Here is a 12578-nt window from a genome sequence, read left to right as displayed (position 1 = left end):
TCCTCCCTGTATAGAGGAGACCCATGCCGAGGGAGGCGCTGCGGAGCGTGGTGCTGTCAGTCAACACGAACATTTGAGCGATGTTTTTTACAGCGTTAAACATACTTGGAGACGGGCTAAACGATGGGCCAAGAAAAAAACGGGGGTTCTCACTAACGATCACATTTTTTACGTTTAGGAACATACTAAGGGGTGGTGCGCATGAAGTTAACATTTAGTCACTGCGACTCCAAGTGTCTCGACCAAGGTATGATCACAAGTACGCGTAGTGCGTGGCACTGAACAGATGATATGGGCTAACGCTATGATATTAGGTGGCGCGAAGCACGGCCTCCGAGATTCGAAGCACGTGGCGGCCGCGATCTTGGATGTCATGCGCGAATGCTCTCCGGCAAGCGCTGCCTGCTGCGCGAGCGCTTTCTTCAGGTGGCACCACATTCGAAATGCGAGTGCGAAGGAGAGGAGATCGAGGAGAAACGCGAGCGGAGGATGAGAGTGTCGCCACTTTGCGAAGTGCTAGGGGCTTTCACCGCCTCCCTGAATAGAGGAGATCCACGCCGAGCAAGGCGCTGTCAGTCAACACGAACGTTTGAGCGATGTTATTTACAGTGTGAAACTTACTTGGAGACGCGCTAAACAATGGGCCAAGAAAAAAACGGAGGTTCTCACTAACGATCACAATTTTACGTTTAAGAACATACTAAGCGGTGGTGCGCACGAAGTTAACCTTTAGTCACTGCGACGCCGAGTGACTCGACCAAGGTCTGATCACAAGTACGCGTAGCGCGTGGCACTGAACAGAGATGATATGGGCTAACGCTATGATATTAGGTGGCGCAAATCATGGCCTCCGAGATTAGGAGCGCGCGGCGGGCGCGCGCCCGCGATCTCGAAGGCCATGCGCAATAGCTCTCCGGCATGCGCTGCCTGCCGCGCAAGCGCTCTCTTCCGGTGGCGCCACACTCGAAATGCGAGTGCGAAGGAGAGGAGATAGAGGAGAAACGCGAGCAGAGGAGGAGAGTGTCGACACTTTGCGAAGTGCTAGGGGCTTTCACTCCCTCCCTGTATAGAGGAGACCCATGCCGAGGGAGGCGCTGCGGAGCGTGGCGCTTTCAGTCAACACGAACATTTGAGGGATGTTATTTACAGTGTGAAACTTACTTGGTGACGCGCTAAACGATGGGCCAAGAAAAAAACGGGGGTTCTCACTAACGATCACATTTTTACGTTTAAGAACATACTAAGGGGTGGTGCACACAAAGTTAACATTTAGTCACTGCGACGCCGAGTGACTCGACCAAGGTCTGATCACAAGTACATGTAGTGCGTGGCACTGAACAGAGATGATATGGGCTCACGCTATGATATTAGGTGGCGCGAATCATGCCCTTCGATATTCGAAGCGCGCGGTGGCCGTGCGCCCGCGATCTCGGAGGTCATGTGCGAATGCTCTCAGGCATGTGCTGCCTGCTGCGCAAGCGCTCTCTTTAGGTGGCGCCACATTCGAAATGCAAGTGTGAAGGAGAGGAGATCGAGGAGAAACGCGAGCGAAGGAGGAGAGTGTCGCCATTTTGTGAAGTGCTAGGGGCTTTCACCCCTCCCTGTATAGAGGAGACCCACGCCGAGGGAGGCGCTGCGGAGCGTGGCGCTGTCAGTCAACACGAACATTTGAGCGATGTTATCTACTGTGTGAAACTTACTTGGAGACGCACTAAACGATGGGCCAAGAAAAAAACGGGAGTTCTCACTAACGATCACATTTTTACGTTTAAGAACATACTAAGGGGTGGTGAGCACAAAGTTAACATTTAGTCACTGCGACGCCGAGTGACTCGACCAAGGTCTGATCACAAGTACGCGTAGCGCGTGGCACTGAACAGAGATGATATGGGCTAACGCTTTGATATTAGATGGCGCGAATCATGGCCTCCGAGATTCGAAGCGCGCGGCGGCCGCGCGCCTGCGATTTTGGAGGTCATGCGCAAATGGTCTCCGGCATGCGCTTCCTGCCGTGCAAGCGCTCTCTTCAGGTGGCGCCACATTCAAAATGCGAGTGCGAAGGAGAGGAGATCGAGGAGAAACGCGAGCGGAGGATGAGAGTGTCGCCACTTTGCGAAGTGCTAGGGGCTTTCACCCCCTCCCTGTATAGAAGAGACCTACGCCGAGGGAGGCGCTGCGGAGCGTGGCGCTGTCAGTCAACACGAACATTTGAGCGATATTATTTACAGTGTGAAACTTACTTGGAGACGCGCTAAACGATGGGCCGAAAAAAAGGGGGTTCTCACTAACGATCACATTTTTACGTTTAAGAACATACTAAGGGGTGGTGCGCACAAAGTTAACATTTAGTCACTGCGACGCCGAGTGACTCGACCAAGGTCTGATCACAAGTACGCCTAGCGCGTGGCACTGAACAGAGATGATATGGGCTAACGCTATGATATTAGGTGGCGCAAATCAAGGCCTCCGAGATTAGGAGCGCGCGGCGGGCGCGCGCCCGCGATCTCGAAGGTCATGCACGAATGCTCTCCGGCATGCGCTGCCTGCCGCGCAAGCGCTCTCTTTAGGTGGCGCCACATTTGAAATGCGAGTGTGAAGGAGAGGAGATCGAGAAGAAACGCGAGCGGAGGAGGAGAGTGTCACCACTTTGCGAATGCTAGGGGCTTTCACCTCCTCCCTGTATAGAGGAGACCCATGCCGAGGGAGGCGCTGCGGAGCGTGGTGCTGTCAGTCAACACGAACATTTGAGCGATGTTATTTACAGCGTTAAACATACTTGGAGACGGGCTAAACGATGGGCCAAGAAAAAAACGGGGGTTCTCACTAACGATCACATTTTTACGTTCAGGAACATACTAAGTGGTGGTGCGCATGAAGTTAACATTTAGTCACTGCGACGCCAAGTGTCTCGACCAAGGTATGATCACAAGTACGCGTAGTGCGTGGCACTGAACAGAGATGATATGGGCTAACGCTATGATATTAGGTGGCGCGAATCATAACCTCCGAGATTCGAAGCGCGCGGCGGCCGCGCGCCCGCGATCTCAGAGGTCATGCGCAATTGCTCTCCGGCATGCACTGCCTGCCGCGCAAGCGCTCTCTTCAGGTGGCGCCACATTCGAAATGCAAGTGCGAAGGAGAGGAGATCAAGGAGAAACGTGAGCGGAGGAGGAAAGTGTGGCCACTTTGCGAAGTGCTAGGGGCTTTTACCCCCTCCCTGTATAGAGGAGACCCATGCCGAGGGAGGCGCTGCGGAGCTTGGCGCTGTCAGTCAACACGAGCATTTGAGCGATGTTATTTACAGTGTGAAACTTACTTGGAGACGCGCTAAACGATGGGCCAAGAAAAAAACGGAGGTTCTCACTAACGATCACAATTTTACGTCTAAGAACATACTGAGGGGTGGTGCGCACGAAGTTAACATTTAGTCACTGCGACGCCGAGTGACTCGACCAAGGTCTGATCACAAGTACGCGTAGCGCGTGGCACTGAACAGAGATGATATGGGCTAACGCTTTGATATTAGATGGCGGAATTCATGGCCTCCGAGATTAGGAGCGCGCGGCGGGCGCGCGCCCGCGATCTCGAAGGTCATGCGCGAATGCTCTCTTGGCATGCGCTGCCTGCCGCGCAAGCGCTCTCTTTAGGTGGCGCCACATTTGAAATGCGAGTGTGAAGGAGAGGAGATCGAGAAGAAACGCGAGCGGAGGAGGAGAGTGTCACCACTTTGCGAATGCTAGGGGCTTTCACCTCCTCCCTGTATAGAGGAGGCCCATGCCGAGGGAGGCGCTGCGGAGCGTGGTGCAGTCAGTCAACACGAACATTTGAGCGATGTTATTTACAGCGTTAAACATACTTGGAGACGGGCTAAACGATGGGCCAAGAAAAAAACGGGGGTTCTCACTAACGATCACATTTTTACGTTTAGGAACATACTAGGGGGTGGTGCGCACGAAGTTAACATTTAGTCACTGCGACGCCGAGTGACTCGACCAAGGTCTGATCACAAGTACGCGTAGCGCGTGGCACTGAACAGAGATGATATGGGCTAACGCTTTGATATTAGAAGGCGCGAATCATGGCCTCCGAGATTGGAATCGCGTGGCGGCCGCGCGCCTGCGATCTCGGAGGCCATGCGCGAATGCTCTCCGGCATGGCTGCCTGCCGCGTAAGCGCTCTCTTCAGGTGGCGCCACATTCGAAATGCGAGTGCGAAGGAGAGGAGATCGAGGAGAAACGCGAGCGGAGGAGGAGAGTGTCGAAACTTTGCGAAGTGCTAGGGGCTTTCACTCCCTCCCTGTATAGAGGAGACCCATGCCGAGGGAGGCGCTGCGGAGCGTGGCTCTGTCAGTCAACACGAACATTTGAGCGATGTTATTTACAGTGTGAAACTTACTTGGTGACGCGCTAAACGATGGGCCAAGAAAAAAATGGGGGTTCTCACTAACGATCACATTTTTATGTTTAAGAACATACTAAGGGGTGGTGCGCACGAAGTTAACATTTAGTCATTGCGACGCCGAGTGACTCGACCAAGGTCTGATCCCAAGTACGCGTAGCAGGTGTCACTGAACAGAGATGATATGGGCTAACGCTTTGATATTAGATCGCGGAATTTATGGCCTCCGAGATTTGACGCGCGCGGCGGCCGCGCGCCTGCGATCTCGAAGGCCATGCGCAAACGCTCTCCGGCATGTGCTGCCTGCTGCGCAAGCGCTCTCTTCAGGTGGCGCCACACTCGAAATGCGAGTGCGAAGGAGCAAAGATCGAGGAGAAACGCGAGCGGAGGAGGAGAGTGTCGACACTTTGCGAAGTGCTAGGGGCTTTCACTCCCTCCCTGTATAGAGGAGACCCATGCCGAGGGAGGCGCTGCGGAGCGTGGCTCTGTCAGTCAACACGAACATTTGAGCGATGTTATTTACAGTGTGAAACTTACTTGGTGACGTGCTAAACGATGGGCCAAGAAAAAAATGGGGGTTCTCACTAACGATCACATTTTTACGTTTAAGAACATACTAAGGGGTGGTGCGCACAAAGTTAACATTTAGTCACTGCGACACCGAGTGACTCGACCAAGTTCTGATCACAAGTACACGTAGTGCGTGGCACTGAACAGAGATGATATGGGCTCACGCTATGATATTAGGTGGCGCGAATCATGCCCTTCGATATTCGAAGCGCGCGGCGGCCATGCGCCCGCGATCTCGGAGGTCATGCGCGATTGCTCTCAGGCATGCGCTGCCTGCTGCGCAAGTGCTCTCTTCAGGTGGCGCCACATTCGAAATGCAAGTTTGAAGGAGAGGAGATCGAGGAGAAACGCGAGCGGAGGAGGAGAGTGTCGCCACTTTGTGAAGTGCTAGGGGCTTTCACCCCTCCCTGTATAGAGGAGACCCACGCCGAGGGAGGCGCTGCAGAGCGTGGCGCTTTCAGTCAACACGAACATTTGAGCGATGTTATCTACTGTGTTAAACTTACTTGGAGACGCACTAAACGATGGGCCAAGAAAAAAACGGGAGTTCTCACTAACGATCACATTTTTACGTTTACGAACATACTAAGGGGTGGTGAGCACGAAGTTAACATTTAGTCACTGCGACGCCGAGTGACTCGACCAAGGTCTGATCACAAGTACGCGTAGCGCGTGGCACTGAACAGAGATGATATGGGCTAACGCTTTGATATAAGATGGCGCGAATCATGGCCTCCGAGATTCGAAGCGCACGGCGGCTGCGCGCCTGGGATTTTGGAGGTCATGCGCAAATGGTCTCCGGCATGCACTTCCTGCCGTGCAAGCGCTCTCTTCAGGTGGCGCCACAATCGAAATGCAAGATCGAAGGAGAGGAGATCGAGGAGAAACGTGAGCGGAGGAGGAGAGTGTGGCCACTTTGCGAAGTGCTAGGGGCTTTTACCCCCTCCCTGTATAGAGGAGACCCATGCCGAGGGAGGCGCTGCGGAGTGTGGCGCTGTCAGTCAACACAAACATTTGAGCGATGTTATTTACAGCGTGAAACATACTTGGAGACGGGCTAAACGATGGGCCAAGAAAAAAACGGGGGTTCTCACTAACGATAACATTTTTACGTTTAGGAACATACTAAGGGGTGGTGCGCATGAAGTCAACATTTAGTCACTGCGACGCCAAGCGACTCGACCAAGGTCTGATCACAAGTACGCGTAGTGCGTGGCACTGAACAGAGATGATATGGGCTAACGCTATGATATTAGATGGCGCGAAGCACGGCCTCCGAGATTCGAAGCACGCGGCTGCCGCGATCTTGGATGTCATGCGCGAATGCTCTCCGGCAAGCGCTGCCTGCCGCGCAAGCGCTTTCTTCAGGTGGCGCCACATTCGAAATGCGAGTGCGAAGGAGAGGAGATCGAGGAGAAACCCGAGCGGACGAGAAGAGTGTCGACACTTTGCGAAGTGCTAGGGGCTATCACCGCCTCCCTGTATAGAGGAGATCCACGCCGAGCAAGGCGCTGTCAGTCAACACGAACGTTTGGGCGATGGTATTTACAGTGTGAAACTCACTTGGAGACGCGCTAAACGATGGGCCAAGTAAAAACGGGGGTTCTCACTAACGATCACAATTTTACGTTTAAGAACATACTAAGGGGTGGTGAGCACGAAGTTAACATTTAGTCACTGCGACGCCGAGTGACTCGACCAAGGTCTGATCCCAAGTACGCGTAGCAGGTGGCACTGAACAGAGATGATATGGGCTAACGCTTTGATATTAGATCGCGGAATTTATGGCCTCCGAGATTTGACGCGCGCGGCGGCCGCGCGCCTGCGATCTCGAAGGCCATGCGCAATAGCTCTCCGGCATGCGCTGCCTGCCGCGCAAGCGCTCTCTTCAGGTGGCGCCACACTCGAAATGCGAGTGCGAAGGAGAGGAGATCGAGGAGAAACGCGAGCGGAGGAGGAGAGTGTCGACACTTTGCGAAGTGCTAGGGGCTTTCACTCCCTCCCTGCATAGAGGAGACCCATGCCGAGGGAGGCGCTGCGGAGCGTGGCTCTGTCCGTCAACACGAACATTTGAGCGATGTTATTTACAGCGTGAAACATACTTGGAGACGGGCTAAACGATGGGCCAAGAAAAAAACGGGGGTTCTCACTAACGATCACATTTTTACGTTTAGGAACATACTAAGGGGTGGTGCGCACGAAGTTAACATTTAGTCACTGCGACGCCGAGTGACTCGACCAAGGTCTGATCACAAGTACGTGTAGCGCGTGGCACTGAACAGAGATGATATGGGCTAACGCTTTGATATTAGATGGCGGAATTCATAGCCTCCGAGATTCGAAGCGCGCGGCGGCCGCGTGCCTGCGATCTCGAAGGCCATGCACAAATGCTCTCCGGCATGCGCTGCCTGCCGAACAAGCGCTCTCTTCAGGTGGCGCCACACTCGAAATGCGAGTGCGAAGGAGAGGAGATCGAGGAGAAACGCGAGCGGGGGAGGAGAGTGTTGACACTTTGCGAAGTGCTAGGGGCTTTCACCCCCTCCCTGTATAGAGGAGACCCATGCCGAGGGAGGCGCTGCGGAGCGTGGCTCTGTCAGTCAACACGAACATTTGAGCGATGTTATTTACAGTGTGAAACTTACTTGGAGACGCGCTAAATGATGGGCCAAGAAAAAACAGGGGTTCTCACTACTGATCACATTTTTACGTTTAAGAACTTACTAAGGGGTGGTGCGCACAAAGTTAACATTTAATCACTGCGACGCCCAGTGACTCGACCAAGGTCTGATCACAAGTACCCGTAGCGCGTGGCACTGAACAGAGATGATATGGGCTAACGCTATGATATTAGGTGGCGCAAATAATGGCCTCCGAGATTTGGAGTGCGCGGCGGGCGCGCGCCCGCGATCTCGAAGGTCATGCGCGAATGCTCTCCGGCATGCGCTGCCTGCCGCGCAAGCGCTCTCTTTAGGTGGCGCCACATTCGAAATGCGGGTGTGAAGGAGAGGAGATCGAGAAGAAACGCGAGCGGAGGAGGAGAGTGTCACCACTTTGCGAATGCTAGGGGCTTTCACCCCCTCCCTGTATAGAGGAGACCCATGCCGAGGGAGGCGCTGGGGAGCGTGGCGCTGTCAGTCAACAGGAACATTTGAGCGATGTTATTTACAGCGTGAAACATACTTGGAGACGGGCTAAACGATGGGCCAAGAAAAAAACGGGGGTTCTCACTAACGATCACATTTTTACGTTTAAAAACATACTAAGGGGTGGTGCGATTGAAGTTAACATTTAGTCACTGCGACGCCAAGTGACTCGACCAAGGTATGATCACAAGTACGCGTAGTGCGTGGCCCTGAACAGATGATATGGGCTAACGCTATGATATTATGGGGCGCGAAGCACGGCCTCCGAGATTCGAAGCACGCGGGGGCCGCGATCTTGGATGTCATGCGCGAATGCTCTCCGGCAAGCGCTGCCTGCCGCGCAAGCGCTTTCTTCAGGTGGCACCACATTCGAAATGCGAGTGCGAAGGAGAGGAGATCGAGGAGAAACCCGAGCGGACGAGGAGAGTGTCGCCACTTTGCGAAGTGCTAGGGGCTTTCACCGCCTCCCTGTATAGAGGAGATCCACGCCGAGCAAGGCGCTGTCAGTCAACACGAACGTTTGAGCGATGTTATTTACAGTGTGAAACTTACTTGGAGACGCGCTAAACGATGGGCCAAGAAAAAAACGGGGGTTCTCACTAACGATCACAATTTTACGTTTAAGAACATACTAAGGGGTGGTGCGCACGAAGTTAACATTTAGTCACTGCGACACCGAGTGACTCGACCAAGGTCTGATCAAAGTACGCGTAGCGTGTGGCACTGAACAGAGATGATATGGGCTAACGCTTTGATATTAGATGGCGGAATTCATGGCCTCCGAGATTCGAAGCGCGCGGCGGCCGCGCGCCTGCAATCTCGAAGGCCATGCGCAATAGCTCTCCGGCATGCACTGCCTGCTGCGCTAGCGCTCTGTTCAGGTGGCGCCACACTCGAAATGCGAGTGCGAAGGAGAGGAGATCGAGGAGAAACGCGAGCGGAGGAGGAGAGTGTCGACACTTTGCGAACTGCTAGGGGCTTTCACTCCCTCCCTGTATAGAGGAGACCCATGCCGAGGGAGGCGCTGCGGAGCGTGGTGCTGTCAGTCAACACGAACATTTGAGCGATGTTATCTACTGTACGAAACTTACTTGGAGATGCACTAAACGATGGGCCAAGAAAAAAAACGGGAGTTCTCACTAACGATCACATTTTTACATTTAAGAACATACTAAGGGGTGGTGAGCACAAAGTTAACATTTAGTCACTGCGACGCCGAGTGACTCGACCAAGGTCTGATCACAAGTACGCGTAGCGCGTGGCACTGAACAGAGATGATATGGGCTAACGCTTTGATATTAGATGGCGCAAATCATGGCCTCCGAGATTCGAAGCGCGCGGCGGCCGCGCGCCTGCGATTTTGGAGGTCATGCGCAAAGGGTCTCCGGCATGCGCTTCCTGCCGTGCAAGCGCTCTCTTCAGGTGGCGCCACATTCGAAATGCGAGTGCGAAGGAGAGGAGATCGAGAAGAAACGCGAGCGGAGGAGGAGAGTGTCGCCACTTTGCGAAGTGCTAGGGGCTTTCACCCCCTCCCTGTATAGAGGAGACCTACGCCATGGGAGGCGCTGCGGAGCGTGGCGCTGTCAGTCAACACGAACATTTGAGCGATGTTATTTACAGTGTGAAACTTACTTGGAGACGCGCCAAACGATGGGCCAAGAAAAAACGGGGGTTCTCACTACTGATCACATTTTTGCGTTTAAGAACTTACTAAGGGGTGGTGCGCACAAAGTTAACATTTAATCACTGCGACGCCCAGTGACTCGACCTAGGTCTGATCACAAGTACGCGTAGCGCGTGGCACTGAACAGAGATGATATGGGCTAACGCTATGATATTAGGTGGCGCAAATCATGGCCTCTGAGATTTGGAGCGTGCAGCAGGCGCGCGCCCGCGATCTCGAAGGTCATGCGCGAATGCTCTGCAGCATGCGCTGCCTGCCGCGCAAGCGCTCTCTTTAGGTGGCGCCACATTCGAAATGCGAGTGTGAAGGAGAGGAGATCGAGAAGAAACCCGAGCAGAGGAGGAGAGTGTCACCACTATGCGAATGCTAGGGGATTTCACCCCCTCCCTGTATAGAGGAGACCCATGCCGAGGGAGGCGCTGCGGAGCGTGGCGCTGTCAGTCAACACGAACATTTGAGCGATGTTCTTTACAGCGTGAACCATACTTGGAGACGGGCTAAACGATGGGCCAAGAAAAAAACGAGGTTCTCACTAACCATCACAATTTTACGTTTAGGAACATACAAAGGGGTGGTGCACATGAAGTTAACATTTAGTCACTGCGACGCCAAGTGACTCGACCAAGGTATGATCACAAGTACGTGTAGTGCGTTGCACTGAACAGATGATATGGGCTAACGCTATGATATTAGGTGGCGCGAAGCACGGCCTCCGAGATTCGATGCACGCGGCGGCCGCGATCTTGGATGTCATGCGTGAATGCTCTCCGTCAAGCGCTGCCTGCCGCGCAAGCGCTTTCTTCAGGTGGCACCACATTCGAAATGCGAGTGCGAAGGAGAGGAGATCGAGGAGAAACCCGAGCGGACGAGGAAAGTGTCGCCACTTTGCGAAGTGCTAGGGGCTTTCACCGCCTCCCTGTATAGAGGAGATCCACGCCGAGCAAGGCGCTGTCAGTCAACACGAACGTTTGAGCGATGTTATTTACAGTGTGAAACTTACTTGGAGACGCGCTAAACGATGGGCCAAGAAAAAAACGGGGGTACTCAATAACGATCACAATTTTACGTTTAAGAACATACTAAGGGGTGGTGCGCACGAAGTTAACATTTAGTCACTGCGACGCCGAGTGACTCGACCAAGGTCTGATCACAAGTACGCGTAGCGTGTGGCACTGAACAGAGATGATATGGGCTCACGCTATGATATTAGGTGGCGCGAATCATGCCCTTCGATATTCGAAGCGCGCGGTGGCTGTGCGCCCGCGATCTCGGAGGTCATGTGCGAATGCTCTCAGGCATGTGCTGCCTGCTGCGCAAGCGCTCTCTTCAGGTGGCGCCACATTCGAAATGCGAGTGTGAAGGAGAGGAGATCGAGGAGAAACGCGAGCGGAGGAGGAGAGTGTCGCCACTTTGTGAAGTGCTAGGGGCTTTCACCCCTCCCTGTATAGAGGAGACCCACGCCGAGGGAGGCGCTGCGGAGCATGGCGCTGTCAGTCAACACGAACATTTGAGCGATGTTATCTACTGTGTGAAACTTACTTGGAGACGCACTAAACGATGGGCCAAGAAAAAAACGGGAGTTCTCACTAACGATCACATTTTTACGTTTAAGAACATACTAAGGGGTGGTGAGCACAAAGTTAACATTTAGTCACTGCGACGCCGAGTGACTCGACCAAGGTCTGATCACAAGTACGCGTAGCGCGTGGCACTGAACAGAGATGATATGGGCTAACGCTTTGATATTAGATGGCGCGAATCATGGCCTCCGAGATTCGAAGCGCGCGGCGGCCGCGCGCCTGCAATTTTGGAGGTCATGCGCAAATGGTCTCCGGCATGCGCTTCCTGCCGTGCAAGCGCTCTCTTCAGGTGGCGCCACATTCAAAATGCGAGTGCGAAGGAGAGGAGATCGAGGAGAAACGCGAGCGGAGGATGAGAGTGTCGCCACTTTGCGAAGTGCTAGGGGCTTTCACCCCCTCCCTGTATAGAGGAGACCTACGCCGAGGGAGGCGCTGCGGAGCGTGGCGCTGTCATTCAACACGAACATTTGAGCGATATTATTTACAGTGTGAAACTTACTTGGAGACGCGCTAAACGATGGGCCAAAAAAAGGGGGTTCTCACTAACGATCACTATTTACGTTTAACAACATACTAAGGGGTGGTGCGCACGAAGTTAACATTTAGTCACTGCGACGCCGAGCGACTCGACCAAGGTCTGATCACAAGTACGCCTAGCGCGTGGCACTGAACAGAGATGATATGGGCTAACGCTATGATATTAGGTGGCGCGAATCATAACCTTCGAGATTCGAAGCGCGCGGCGGCCGCGCGCCCGCGATCTCGGAGGTCATGCGCGATTGCTCTCCAGCATGCACTGCCTGCCGTGCAAGCGCTCTCTTCAGGTGGTGCCACATTCGAAATCCAAGTGCGAAGGAGAGGAGATCGAGGAGAAACGTGAGCGGAGGAGGAGAGTGTGCCAGTTTGCGAAGTACTAGGGGCTTTTACCCCCTTCCTGTATAGAGGAGACCCATGCCGAGGGAGGCACTGCGGAGCGTGGCGCTGTCAGTCAACACGAACATTTGAGCGATGTTATTTACAGCGTGAAACATACTTGGAGACGCGCTAAACGATGGGCCAAGAAAAAAACGGGGGTTCTCACTAACGATCACATTCTTACGTTTAGGAACATACTAAGGGGTGGTGCGCATGAAGTTAACATTTAGTCACTGCGACGCCGAGTGACTCGACCAAGATCTGCTCACAAGTGCATATAGTGCGTGG

The sequence above is a fragment of the Rhipicephalus microplus genome, chromosome X (assembly GCF_043290135.1).
Source record: "Rhipicephalus microplus isolate Deutch F79 chromosome X, USDA_Rmic, whole genome shotgun sequence".
Lineage (NCBI taxonomy): Eukaryota > Metazoa > Arthropoda > Arachnida > Ixodida > Ixodidae > Rhipicephalus > Rhipicephalus microplus.
This window is presented reverse-complemented; position numbering follows the sequence as displayed.